Source organism: Ovis canadensis, chromosome X (genome assembly GCF_042477335.2).
Source record: "Ovis canadensis isolate MfBH-ARS-UI-01 breed Bighorn chromosome X, ARS-UI_OviCan_v2, whole genome shotgun sequence".
Classification (NCBI taxonomy): domain Eukaryota; kingdom Metazoa; phylum Chordata; class Mammalia; order Artiodactyla; family Bovidae; genus Ovis; species Ovis canadensis.
Window position 1 is genome coordinate 134,056,410 of NC_091727.1, and position 14,278 is coordinate 134,070,687.

Sequence of the window (14,278 nt, forward strand, 5' to 3'; positions counted from 1 at the left end):
TCAGATTTTGTTTGGGGATTTTTCTTCAGAAATGGCCGAAGTAAGGACGTATTCAGTTCAGTTCAGTTCAGTCGCTCAGTTGTGTCGGACTCTTTGCGACCCCATGAATCGAAGCACGCCAGGCCTCCCTGTCCATCAGCAACTCCCAGAGTTCACTCAGATTCATGTCCATCGAGTCAGTAATGCCATCCAGCCATCTCATCCTCTGTCGTCCCCTTCTCTCCTGCCCCCACTCCCTCCCAGCATCAGAGTCTTTTCCAATGAGTCAACTCTTCGCGTGAAGTGGCCAAAGTACTGGAGTTTCAGCTTTAGCATCATTCCTTCCAAAGAAATCCCAGGGCTGATCTCCTTCAGAATGGACTGGTTGGATTAGTAGACGTGAATGAAAGAAGAGACATACTGTAATGTGGTCCAGGTTCAGATTCAAAATTGTAAAAAATTAATTCTATCTAAAATAAAGTTATTAATCCACTACAATCCCAGTCAAGACACTTAGCATGATTTTAGTGAAGCTTGACTATCAGGTCTTAAATTTACCAGAGATAATGTACAAGAGAAAGCCTGAAAAAATATGTAAGGAACATTTAACTGTATCTTTATTATATGAAAAAGAGATTTGCTATCTCTTTTTCTTTCTCCTTTTTTCAGGGAAATACAGACCCTAGGGGTTTGAAAGAAAATTGAACAGGCATATGTTTCCAATACACTTTAAAGTTCTTTAAAATGAACACTTCTTTCCTTTAATTGTATTTCAGTTCAACTTGGAGATTCTCCTCCCTCTAAATGAGGGAAGGACCTCCTGCTTTCCCCATCACAGGCAGGGGGGCGGAGCATCCTCTAGAAGCTTGGAAGAGTGAGCCGGCCCTGGCCAGTCTTGGGGGAGGAGCAGCGTTAGACTTCGGAGGCCTCGCAGAAGAGAGAAGAGAAGCTTGGAGGTAATGGCTGTCGTGGAAAGATAGTTATTTTCGGAGATTTCTGGAGACTTGGCAGTAAAGGTGAGAAAAGAAGGGACTGCTGCTTTGGAGTCGTGGAAAAGGAGCTTTGTTTTGTGAGAGTCGTAGTTTCTTTGAGGGAATTTTGACTGAATTTTGTATTCCTTCGAGATATTTTAAAACTCCACACTTTAAAGAGTGGGGGAGGTGATCAGATTACACCTGCGGAAAAAAATACTTCTGGAGGTTGCAAAAGCTGACATTCGAGTAGGGCATTTTATGTTTCAGTCAAAAAGCAGTAGTAACAGAGATAAATGATGAAACAAAACTTGAAAAATTAATCTTCCTTATTTAAAAAAAGAGATTATGCTGTGATAATGCCAAATGAGAAATGAAGTTATTAGTTGGGAGTGTTGGGTTTTTATATTACTTTGTTTGTTGATTGTATTTCCAACAAACCTTGCTGTTTTGGCGGAGTTTGTATAGTAATAATCTGAAATAGTGTATAACTGCGAATTTAAGTACTGAAGACAGTAAGAAGTTTAGTTTATTGTCAGGGAATACTCAGTGTCTTAAAAGAATCACTTTGTTTATGGATGTGTAAAGGACGATCATTGTCTATGTCTCTACTTAGCTATCAAAAGAATGATATATTCCAATTTATACTGTAATACAAAAATATCTGTAAGTTCATGAGCTGAAAAATAATAGGCTTATACTGATATAATAAAACACAACAATATGTCTAGTAATATGTCTAGTAATCTAACAATATATTTAGTAATGATGTCTAAGGAAAAAAAGAGGAAATTTTCCACTACTTTGCCCAGATTTCACTTAGCGTGAGTAGCTATGTCAGCATAAAAAAATTGAGACGAGAATTTAAAAACATGGGGGAAAAAGCTATCTGCCAAAAAAATAAGTAAATATGGAAACAAGGAAAGGTGTTCAAATTTGTTAGTGGAGAAATATAAAGTAGTGTATTCTAATATGTAGAATGAGGAAAAGAATATATATATATATATATGAATACATTATTTGAAATTACATATGTACACAGACAAACACATATGATGAGGGAAAAATCAAGGGGATTTTGCTCAAATATAAACAGTAAACCAATTCAGGGGTTGGAGTAAGAATGAGGTGTATTTTCTTCTTTAGACTTTTATATACCTTTAGTTTTGTTTTTTTGTTTGTTTGTTTTTGGAAGCACGGGATGGAGCTGAAAGAAAAATCCATTTTGTTACAGACATTTAAATACTCAAACACACCCCATTGTCTTTAGCTAAAGGTGGATTTTTCTGTGGGTCTGAGAAGGCTGGTTATCTGGTTGCTTGTGCTTTGCTTGCAGTTCAAATATTTAAACTACTGTCCAGACTTTGGTTCAAGCAGAAGATATTTATTTGTATTTTTATGTACTTTTGAGAAAGAATTAAAAAAATGTTCAAAGCATATTATGGAATAGTCATGTAGGATAGTTCACCATAATTTTGAATACTATGCAGCTATAAAAAGAATAAGCTAATATAGTGAGCTAAGTGCAAAAAATAAAAGATATAGAAGGTATATTCTAAAAATAAGCACGTTGCAGAATGGCCTGTAATAATATTGGTACATTATATGCAAGAAAATTTTGGAAATATGCATGTACTTTATTAATTGGAGATATATAAGTATAATTGCCATTTCCTTCTCCAGGGGATCTTCCTGACCCAGGAATCGAACCCGGGTCTCCCGCATTGCAGGCAGACGCTTTACCGTCTGAGCCACCAGGGAAGCCCCAAGTATAATTGGAAACAGAACATTTCAACTTTTTATATATTACATTTCTCCATTTAAAAAATCTTATTCTGAAAATAGTAAGCTTGAATCAGATTCATTATGAGAAAATGAGATAAAATTTGAGAAATGTAAGATTATCTTGTAGAAGTTATTCACAAAGAGATGATGTGGTGGTGGTGGTGAAGTCACTAAGTCATGTCTGACTCTTGCGACCCCATGGACTGTAGGCCACTAGGCTCCTCCGTCCGTGAGATTCTCCAGGCAAGAATACTGGAGTGGGTTGCCATTTCCTTCTCCAGGAGATCTTCCTGATCCAGGAATCGACCCCAGGTCTCCTACATTGCAGACAGGTTCTTTCCCAACTGAGCTATAAGGGAAGCCCAAAAGATGATGTAGAAAATATTTATTGATGTGAGAAGATGTTAAAATATGTTATTAGGAAGGATAAAGGTCTGGTTTCCAAAAACATGCACATTTATTAACATGTTTAAGAAAAATATATAGAGCAAGTCATTATATTTTGACCATTATTGTGAGAAGTTGCTTTCTTTCTTGAAAAATCAAAAGATGAAGGAAGATACACAATATGCACGAAGGATATAACAACAAACATTAAAATGAGGAAATATAATCCCACTTTTATATGACATCTACACAACTCTGAAGTTGAGAATGAACAAGTCTAGAAGCAAGAAAACAAAACCAAAAAACCCATCTAGAAGCCTGAGAAGGCTACAGTCTGGTTGGTACAGTTCCTATCCTTCCTGCCCGAAGACCTGAGTGTCTGCAGTAGTTCTGGTTCTAGTCACAAGATGGCACTCACCAGGTGTCCTAAATTTTCTTTCAGGCAACCATATTTATGAAGTGGACAGACAAAGCAATGAGATATATTTTCTGTTATGAGACAATATGTAGAATGTGATTGCAGTTCGTTGAAAAATTGCACATGTATAAAATAAAAACACACCAAGACTGATATGAGAATTCAAACAGAAAGCATTAAAAAAAGTAGTTACACAGATTAAGCCTATAGAGATGCACAATTCCCTTTTTTCCTGTCCCCAAAGCATACTTTTCATGAGGGAGATTATTTTAGTATCAACCTAATAACATAACTGTGTCACAGAGAACATTTCAAATACCAAGAACAAGAAGGAAAATAAACAAGGCCTCTGCATCACAGTTGAGATTTTTATCTCATTCCTATGTTTCAGAAGAGCATGCCTGCTAACGTTTTGGTAGGGAAGCTTCTTTACAGCTTTTCCATTTAATTGGTATGCTTCCCTGTCTCCTTTTGGACAGCTTAGGTTAATGTCTGAGATGCACATGATCTGGGGAATCTGTGTATGACACCAGTTGAGCTTCAGAAGGGCAGCACGACCACAAAACGGCCAAACAGGGAGAAGGCTCTGCTGGACAAACAGCTGGAGTGAGAATAAAAACAACCAGATCACAGGGGCATACCCTGCACGATCCATGTGATATTGGATAAGGTTCTTCCCATCTCATGAAATATTTCACATTAAAAACGTGTTGAGAACTTGGGGTATAAGAGGTATAGTTTATTTTGTTTGCTGCTCTGTAGCCATAACATTTTAAATTAAAAGACACATTTCATACTAAAATTATGTTAGGTTGATAATTGAGATACAATTCTTTTGCCCCTGTTCTGTAGCCCTAATGTTTTGTAATTAAAAGCCATTGCTTCTAGTTTTGGGGAAAATATCTCATGTGTTTAACCACTATGAAGAAAGAATTGGAGAGGCTATTCAGCTGTCTACCAGAGGTTGCAGCCAGGGACCTGACTCTCTAATCCTTGACAGCTTTGCTCAGTTGTTGTCACCACATACTAGACAGCATGTTGTTGTCATTTAGTTACTATGTTGTGTCTGACTCTTTGTAACCCTGTAGACTGTAGCCCACCAGGCTCCTCTGTCCATGGGATTTTCCAGGTAAGAATACTGGAGTGGGTTGCTATTTGTTTCTCCAAGGGCTTTTCCTGACCCAAGGATTGAACCCACGTCCCCTGCACTGGCAGACAGATTCTTTATCACTGACTCCCCAGGGAAGCACTAGATAACATAGTTACAAGTACTTCTTAAGACCTGCCTAAGGTCTCACAGCCTTCCTCAAATAGACTTCTGTACACTCTCTTGAATAAGGCTATTGATGCCGAACCTCATTATCTGTGTCCATGAGATCTTTGATTGCTTTGGACAGGCAAGGCAGCACTAGCAGCTTTGGAAACATTAAAGCCCAGAATTCTGTTGTGATAACCCTGTGGGATTTAAAAGGCCCAAATTATCCAGGAACACAAATAATGTCCTGCCACTTCCAAAGCCCCTCCCACATGCATTCTTTTCTCAGAGTACAACAGAAATAATAAAGATGTGACATTGGGTTTGTGCTATCATAATTCTTCTTGTTTTTCTTCCCCTCCCCTCCAAAAGATGTCCATGTCTCTAATCTCTTCTCTCTGATATTATTCTTCTGATTTGTAGCTTGTCTCCATCATCATTGTCCATGTTCTTTCTGCTTAGGGTAAACTTCTTATCTGATCCTTTTTTTTTTTTTGCCATATTTTAATCTAATCTAGTTGGCGCCTGTTGAAAACACTTTATTCCAGCTACTTTGTGGTTTCAGAGGATAAGAAGAGGCTACAGCAGGTGAGTGCCATTTACTAGCCCTACTGCAGTAGCGTTAAGGGCCCTTCAAAAACTGCTTTTCTAGAAAACTAGGCAGCTAGAACTGGATCAGTGTCCTGAGAAATTTTCCAGGACACTGCATATCTGTTGATTGAGTTCCTGTCTATATCCTGGTGCACTAACTGAGTATGTTGCAAATCCAGTTTCTCTGTGGTTAATAAAGATTTCTTTTACCCGTTTCCATATCCTTCCTGTCTCATCTAGCTCTCACTACACACTTAGCTACTAAATTCTTTTTTTTTAATTATTGTACCTTTAAATGTGGTTTCATATTTAGACAACCTAGGTTATTGTCAGAGATGCTTTTGAGTTATGCGTGTTTCTTTCTTTCTTTCTTTTATTTTTTTGAGATACTCAGGCTGAAGACTTTATTTTCCAGGTCTGGGGACCATGGCTCAGCTAATGCCAGTATCCTTGTTGAAAGTCAGTTGCCCATAGAGACGTGGTTTTACTCCTGAACTCTTGGATCTCTTCCATTGATCTGTATTAGTACCACACTCTCTTGATCATTGTTGCTTTCTAGTAAATTTTAAAATCTCAAAATATGTGTCCTCCTACTTTATTTTTTCCTGATTGGGATCTAGTATGGAGACATGACAAGTTAGCATAGTTATCAAGGATTTGAAAATTTTCTCTCCACTCAGCTAGTAAAGGTCTCAAACCCACAACTGTCTGCCTGCTTCCTTGTCATAATGCCTCTGTGACAAACTTAAAGGCTAAACATTGGGTTCTGCTGAGAGAAATCCATACCTCCTCACTAAAGAACCCTTGATGTCCTTTACTCAGATTGCTTAATGAAATAATTTTGATCTAGCCTGACCCTCCTGTTATATGTCTGTGAAAGAATGATGGCTTCTCTCTTTACAGCCCCTGATGCACAGTTTTCTTCCTCTCTGTTTGTTAATCACAGGAAGAGCTGTGTCATACTGCAGCTCTGTTTCTCTAACCTGAATTAGTCAGAGGTGCCAAGAGACAGGGGTCGTGTTTACTTGTTCATCGTGATGATGGATGGTGTTGTGAGGGCTTCACCAACTTTACCTACCTTTGATATATATATATATAACTATATATATATAACTATATATATATATATATATTGTTTTTGAATTAGCAAAACATTATCTTAAGAGAACTAACCCTCAGAATGATCCATTTGGCAGTATATAGGTTTTATCACTTCCTGGGAAATGACACCCTTAGTTTAAAGGCAATAAAAATCTAAATTTAACTCAATTTCTTGAATATTTTGTGAACAAAAATGCTCAGTAAAGAGGATATTGAATTGCAAACAACAAAAGCACAAGAACAAGGAGTTGCCAATTGTAAATGAGGATTGGATGAAATGAACACTTCTCTCCATAACCAATGATTATCAATTGTCATACTGCCAGGTCCCTGTGACACAGAAGAGATATGTTGTAACTAGTCTACGGTTGAGTGAAACTATAATGCAGATATGGTCAGTGTAAGAGCATAGTGCAGAAATATATTTTTTAATTTGTATGAGAATGTGGATGTATGTGAAAGATGGGGAGTTCATAGATAAGTATGGCAATTATTGAAAATTGTTGTGTTTCACCAGCATGTTCACCAAGAAGGACATAGATTAAGTAACACTCACTGGGGGTTGCAGTCATTAATTCCCCTACAATCAGAAAGTGAATGACATAATCTTTTGTTCTACTCCAGAATACTCAAGAGACAGGATTCCAAGTGCAGAAAGCCGTGAGTACTGATCAAGAGAACATATCTTTCTGTGTGGAACTCAGGTAAAACTGGGTTTTGGGTGTTTTGTTTTGTTTTTTTTTTAATTTACCATCTTAACCATCTTTTTAAAAGTCTGTGTTGGATTTGTGACAGCACTCCTTCTGTTTGATGTTTTTGATTTTTGGCCACGAGAGATGTGGTATCTTAGCTGCCTAACCAGGGCTCAAACCTGTGCCTGCACTTAGTCACTCAGTTGTGTCCGACTCGTTGTGACCCTGTGGACTGTAGCCTGCCAGATTCCTCTGTCCATGGGATTTCCCAGGCAACCATACTGGAGTGGGTTGCCATTTCCTTCTCCAGGGGATCTTCCCAACCCAGGGATAGACCCAGGTCTCCTGCACTGTGGATTCTTTACCATCTGAGCCACTAGGGAAGCCCTCAAACCTGTATCCCCCTGAATTGAAAGGTGACATCTTAATCACTGACCAACAGGGAAGTCTCTAAGACTTTTGCCTTAATTTTCTTTTGCCCTCTTCCCAGCTTTGTGACCTTGCCCATGAGCAAGAGTACCCATTTTCTGTTTTCAACTCTCCATTGAATCATTTTTCCCCCACTTCATTACAAGTGAAATTTAAATTTCATTGCTGTTTACATTTGCATTTCTTTATTAGGGAAGGTGAATATCTTTATGGATTGTTTAGTTTTAATTTTCATTTTGGATATTTGAGTTTTGAGGAGCCCCATTGAACAGCATATCCCCTTTCTCTGCTGAACAAATTGAACAAACTGATATAAAACAAATGGAGTTGCAGATAGAAGCCTAAACATCAGCTTTTGTACAAGGTGAAAGTAAGCTGCAGGGCATTGATTATTGAGGCAAGTGGACTTTAAAACAGCAAATTTAAACAATTTTACCAAACAGCCTGGAGGTTTGCAACTATATGGGAAGGACAGAGGTCCCTGTAGTTGCACTGTATGAGCTTGGTCACAGGGAAGTTAATATTGGGTAAGAATTTTTCCCTCAGAACATTGTGAATTGTCTATTTATGTCTCTTGCTCATTTTTTTAAACTTCACTCTTTTCCTTATTAATATATAAGAGCTACTTTAGGGCTATTTTTTGATTCAGAACCAGTTTGTCAAATTTATTCTTGTGTTTTCAACTTGCTTTATAGTGTTTTTAAACCATAAATAGTTGTTTTTCTTTTTCAGTTTTAGTATGTTCAGAGATATATTTCTCATCTCTCTCTTCATTAAGGATTTTGGTAGATGTTTATGTTTAAAAAATGACTTGACTTGAAAAACGCTGAAACTTTCTGAAGCATGAATGAGAGAAACTGAGTAACAGAGAAACATATCATGTCCCAGGGCCAGAAGAATTAACACTGTACAGTTTTAATTCTCCACAAAACAGTGTATTCATTCACTGTAATCACAAGCAAGGACTTAGCAGGTCTTTTTAGTGGACCATGACCAGTTGAGTCTTAAAATCTTTTGTAAAAATGTGAACAGAAAGGGCAGGAAAATATGTAAGAGATATTTTCAGCTGGATCTTTACTATATGATAAAGGGATTTGCTGTTTCCCTTTAGGAAGTCATCTACCCTTGTGGTTTGAATGGAAATGAGAGACACAAGTTGCCATTTCTCTTTCAAGTCCTTTAGAAATGAACGTTTTTCTCCTTTAAGTGAATTTCAGTTAACTTGGCTATTCTCCTCCCTCTAATTGAGGAAAGGCCCCCTCCTTTCCCCATCACAGGGAGGGGGCGGAGCATCCTCTGAGAAGCTTGGATTTGAGCTGTGCCTGGCCACTCTTGGGGGAGGGGCTGCATTTCACGAGGCTGCAGCTGACAAGAAGCTTCAAGGTAATGGCTGTCTTAAAGCTAGTTTTTTTCTGGGGATTTCTTTGGGCTTTAGTGTTACGGTGGAAGAAAATAGAGGCTGTTGCCTGGGAGGGGTGGGAATAGAATATATTTGGGGGGAAATTCCCGTTACTGTGACAGAATCAATCCCTTGAAAATTCAGTTTCTCCGATATTTTTTGAAGTCCACAGTGTGGGAATGGGTGATCAGATTACCGCATCTAAATTAAGACTTCAGTGAGGCATGCTGTTCATGTTAATTTTTTTACATGGCATTCCATGTTTCTATCTTTGGTACAGATTTTATTGAAGTGTTTATTATTCTACAGAAATAACTGACAGGAAAAATGTAACCATAAAAAGTGCTTGACATGTAAAATATAAATGTACAAGGAACATGGAAAGGATTCAGATATGCTGTTGAGTGATCAACAATTTGTTTTAAAAAAACGTGTTATTAGTAACTAGATTTCCATGTTAATAGTCAGCATCTCTGGAGTATTCAGATTACTGGGGATTTCAAAATACATATTTAACCAGTTTCAGCATTTTTAGAACTGTTTTATTCCATGATCATTTTTATCATTGATAAATGATTTTTTAAAAAGTAGAGAAAAATGATACTGAAACAAATTTGTACACCTTTGTTTTAGACACATAATCATTCATAAACACACAGACATGCAGCCATAACTAACCCCCCCCCATCTTTTGCCGATAGTTGAAATTTTCCTGGACCTGATCAAGTGCGTAGCCTGATTGCTGTGTTGACTACAGCCCTGTCTGTGTCCTCCTTGCAACTCATTCTTTCAGACAACAGGTATGACCACGGTCAGCAATAACCATTTTTCCTTATCTTTAAAGTTGGATTGTTTCTACTAGCCATTTACAAAATATGTGACATGGTACATTCATACAGTTACATTGAACATTTTATAGCTGACAGAAGTATGAGCATGTTGTGATTTGAAAAGATGTCTGAAAAGTAGTATTAGGTGCAAATGAAAATCGCAGAATGGCAAACACCATACTATGTCATTTAAAGATAGAGGACTGTGTTAATACAATATGTGTAACATCAGGAAAAATAGAAGGGTACCTTCACTAAATGGGATTATTTGTATAGTTTGAGAGACAGTACAGTCCTTACTCTCTCTATTAAAAAACATTTTTTAACAATATCAGAAAAAGAGTTTCAGGTAAAATGTTATAAATTAGGGGGAAATTACATTTGAAGTGATTCAAACAAAATCACTTTGGAAATATTTATAAGGAAAATTTTTCAAACTGTGCTTGAGCACAGTAAAAAGCTGGTTTTAAAGTAATATGTATTCACACACACACACATATATATATAAAGATATTGAAAGATAATTCAGAAAACAATGATATTGATTATTTTTACAGAATTGTACTTTCTTTTAAAAATCATATCTTTTCACTTTTCAGTAACCATGCATATTTTTGTCAGACCATTGCAACTAAATGCATTAGCATTCCATTTTTTGTGATGCATAACGAAACTCTAAATTTTAGTATGGTATATCCTAGAAGCCTGAGAAAACTGCTGGCTTGCCAGGATATAAGTTCCCACCCTTTTGCTCTAAAGATCTAGTAGTAACAGGATGCAACTCTGGTACTGCTCACAAGATGGCGCTTCCAGGATTTTCTAGATTTTCTCCAGGCAACTAATTTTTTGAAGTGAGCAAACAAAGCTGTGAAACGTATTTTATATTAGCAGACTACAAGACAGCTTGTAGAATTTGGTTTTAGTTTCACTGAAAAAATTGTATGTGTCTGGAAGACAAAGCCCCACCTGAGGACTGATGTGAGAACTCAAAGCAAAAAAAAAAAACCAAAAAAAAAAAAAAAACAAGAGAGAGAGAGCTACACAGATTTGGCCTATAGAAAAGGATAATGCAGTTGTTACTTTCCTTCTTTCCTGCCCCCAAAGCACAGTTTTCATGAGGGAGATGATTTTTTTTTTGGGGAGATGATTTTAGTATCAACCTAATAACATAACTGTGTCACAGAGAACATTTCAAATACCAAGAACAAGAAGGAAAATAAACAAGGCCTCTACATCACAGTTGATATTTTATATCATTCTTGTTTCAGAAGCGCATGCCTGCTAAAGTTTTGGTAGGGAAGCTTCTTTACATCTTTTCCATTTAATAGATTTGCTTCCCTGTCTCCTTTTGGACAGCTTACCTTAATATCTGAGATGCACAAGACCTGGGGAATCTTCAGGAATCTGTGACACCAATTGAACCCCAGAAGAGCAGCGCAACCACAGAAGTGCTGAGCAAGGAGACGGCCCTGAGGTGGACAAGCAGCTAGAGTGAGAATAAAAACAACGGGATCACAGGGGCAACTCTGCATGGTCCATGTGACATTGGGTAAGACTCTGCACATCTCTTGTTAAAACATGGTTAAATTGAGAATATGGAGTGCAGTTTGTTTTGATTCTGTTCAGTGACCATGTTTTAAATGAAAAATCACAAATTATATTCAGTAAAGAATTAGACATATTAAACTCCTGTAAGGAAATTATACAAATGACACAGCCCCAGTCCAGGTCATAACACCCTTGTGTCCCCCAAGGCCTGTGGTGGCCATCTGAGGAGAGCTGCTGGCTGAGATTGATACCAGGTAGAATATTTCTGTGCTTTGAAGTTAAAGTAGGTATCTTCTTTTTAAAAAAAAAAAAAAAAGAAGAAGAAGAAGAAGAAGTTCTGCAAATGAGTATGATGATGTCTACTTATGGAAGACTTGTAGGTTTCAGCCAGCTGTCTGACTCTCAATAAATTCTTAAAAACCACCCTGTCCAATAAATAGCCATGACAGTCATTCCAAATATCTGATTCCTAAGCTCATCCTCTTAATGAGATCATTGTGCTGTTGTCTGAATGCAAGAGACACAAACCTCAGGATCTGTGTCTGGCTGCCTTGGGTAGATAGGGCAGTATGATATCTTTAAAAAATTAAAAGATTACCTTAGAATAAACCTCGAGGTCCCAAAATTTCAAAACACCCTGTAAAAGCAATGGTGTCCCTGATGCATTTCATTGTTCAACACTCCCCTTCCTGAAGCTCCTGTCATCACACACTCATTCATTCTTTATATTTAATAGCTATAATATGCCTAAATACAGGGGCATTATAGAGCTATTTCTCTTTTCTTATATTGTTATTTTCCCCAACCACAGTATGTTTCTTTGGTGCCCAGTATTTATTCATCTTTTTGTTTGCTCTATTTTTATTTTCCACCTTCCTTCTCCTTTGACAGGGAAAACCCCTTTGCTTATTCTCTTTCCTTTTTCTTTAAGTGAATATCGCTCATTCAGAATTGTTTGTTTAAGCTTCCTTGCAAGTTTTCAGGAGGATATGTATAAGCACAGACGGAGGAAACTAGTTAGTAGCCCTAAGGCAATGTATGTGCCTTTGTGTGCTCAGGCACTCAGTCGTGTCCAACTCTTTGTGACATATGGACTGTAGCCCACCAGGCTCCTCTGTCCATGGAATTTTCCAGGCAAGAATATTGGAGCAGGCTGCCATTTCCTTCTCCAGGGGATCTTCCCCACCCAGGAATCTAACCCCTATCTTCTGCATCTCCTGCACTGGCTGGTGAGTTCTTTAGCACTGAACCACCTGGAAAGCCCCAGACCTAAGCAATAGATGCCTCTAAAATTACTGTTTTTGTGGTTAACCAGGCACACAGACCAATGACCTAAAGATTTTTCTAGATGATTCGGAGTTCACTGGTTGATTTCCAGTTTATATCTAGATGTACCAATCAATCACATGCACATTCAGATCATCAGTGGCTCATTTTGAACATTTTTTCCCCTTCCTCCTTATGTTCATATCTACTTCTTGCTATGCACTTAGACTGTTAACCGATCTTTTACAAATTATTTTAACCTTGTAATCTGTTTTAATATATGGTAGTACCAGTGGTTTCTTTGGTGAGCTATTAAAGTTAGAACTCAGTCCCAAACCCATGCCTGAATATGTTTGAGAACTTCTAACACATAACAGGAGAAGGCGTTGGCACCCCAGTCCAGTACTCTTGCCTGGAAAATCCCATGGGCGGAGGAGCCTGGTAGGCTGCAGTCCATGGGGTCGCTAAGAGTCAGACACGACTGAGCAACTTCACTTTCTCTTTTCACCTTCATGCATTGGAGAAGGAAATGGCAACCCACTCCAGTGTTCTTGCCTGGAGAATCCCAGGGACGGGGGAGCCTGGCGGGCTGCCGTCTATGGGGTCGCACAGAGTCGGACACGACTGAAGCGACTTAGCAGCAGCAGCAGCAACACATAACAACCTTGCCATAACACTTGTCTGAGAAACTCTGAAGTTTAGAGAGTATATCTTTAACAGTCTCTCATATCTCCTCAGTAAAGAACTGATAAGTACCTTTATTCAGAGTGCTGACAGGAATGAATTTGGTCCAGCCTGGATCTTTCTTTTACTATGGATTCTCAGAGGATGATGGGGGTGGGGATCGCAGTAAGAAGGGAATTCCCTTTATCTTTAAATCCACCAAGGCAAATCCAATGAAGGTCTTTCTCTTTGCTTGATAATCCTGTGTAGAGCACTGCAGCCTAGTTTATCTGCTTAAATACTGAGAGAGTAATAAAATTTATTTGCTGTGTGCTGTGATTATTACATTGTGGGGTCCTCATCTATCTTTCTTTCATTTCATTTCTTTTAATGTTTTCCATCCCATCATCCTAATTTTTGAATTCCTAGTAGCATCATCCATGGGCACTTTGTTAAGTTTTTGCGTTACTCGGGAAATAAAAAATTCTCCAAACATGGCAAGTTTATATTTTTGTGATCTCTAGGTCACTGGTTGGTCTTTTTTTCTTTTTTTTCCTATCATGTTTACATACATTTGACCAGAAATTATCATGTCCCTTTGGCCCTGGCAGTGATTTTCTGTCTGGCTTGCCTTTTTCATACCTGAAATGCTCACCCTTAGTGAGTTTTCTTCTGATGTCCTTCCCCTTTAGGTGGACTGGCATTTGACCAGTTCAGTTCAGTTCAGTTGCTCAGTCATGTCCGATTCTTTGCCACCCCATGAACTGCAGCACGCCAGGACTCCCTGTCCATCACCAACTCCTGGAGTCCACCCAAACCTATGTCCATCGAGTCGGTGATGCCATCCAACCATCTCATCCTCTCTTGTCCCCTTCTCCTCCTGCCCTCAATCTTTCCCAGCATCAGGGTCTTTTCCAATGAGTCAGCTCTTCGCATCAGGTGGCCAAAGTATTGAAGTTTCAGC

General features: G+C 38.2%; 1 protein-coding gene across 10 annotated transcripts in view; it reads left to right on the forward strand.

Annotated features, from left to right (window-relative positions):
• Positions 1-869: 869 nt before the first annotated feature.
• PWWP3B (PWWP domain containing 3B) overlaps positions 870-14,278 on the forward strand; it is a 32,280-nt gene continuing 18,871 nt past the window's right edge. For 4 of the 10 annotated variants that reach the window (XM_070291006.1, XM_070291010.1, XM_070291009.1 and 1 more), the window contains exons 1-6: positions 871-995; positions 5,314-5,383; positions 7,112-7,191; positions 8,858-8,991; positions 9,709-9,807; positions 11,194-11,386. The gene's annotated coding sequence lies outside the window, so the exon portion shown is untranslated. Of the gene's footprint in view, positions 996-5,313; positions 5,384-7,111; positions 7,192-8,857; positions 8,992-9,708; positions 9,808-11,193; positions 11,387-14,278 lie in introns of all 10 variants that reach the window. The other 6 variants (XM_070291008.1, XM_070291012.1, XM_070291015.1 and 3 more) reach the window with 3 other exon arrangements.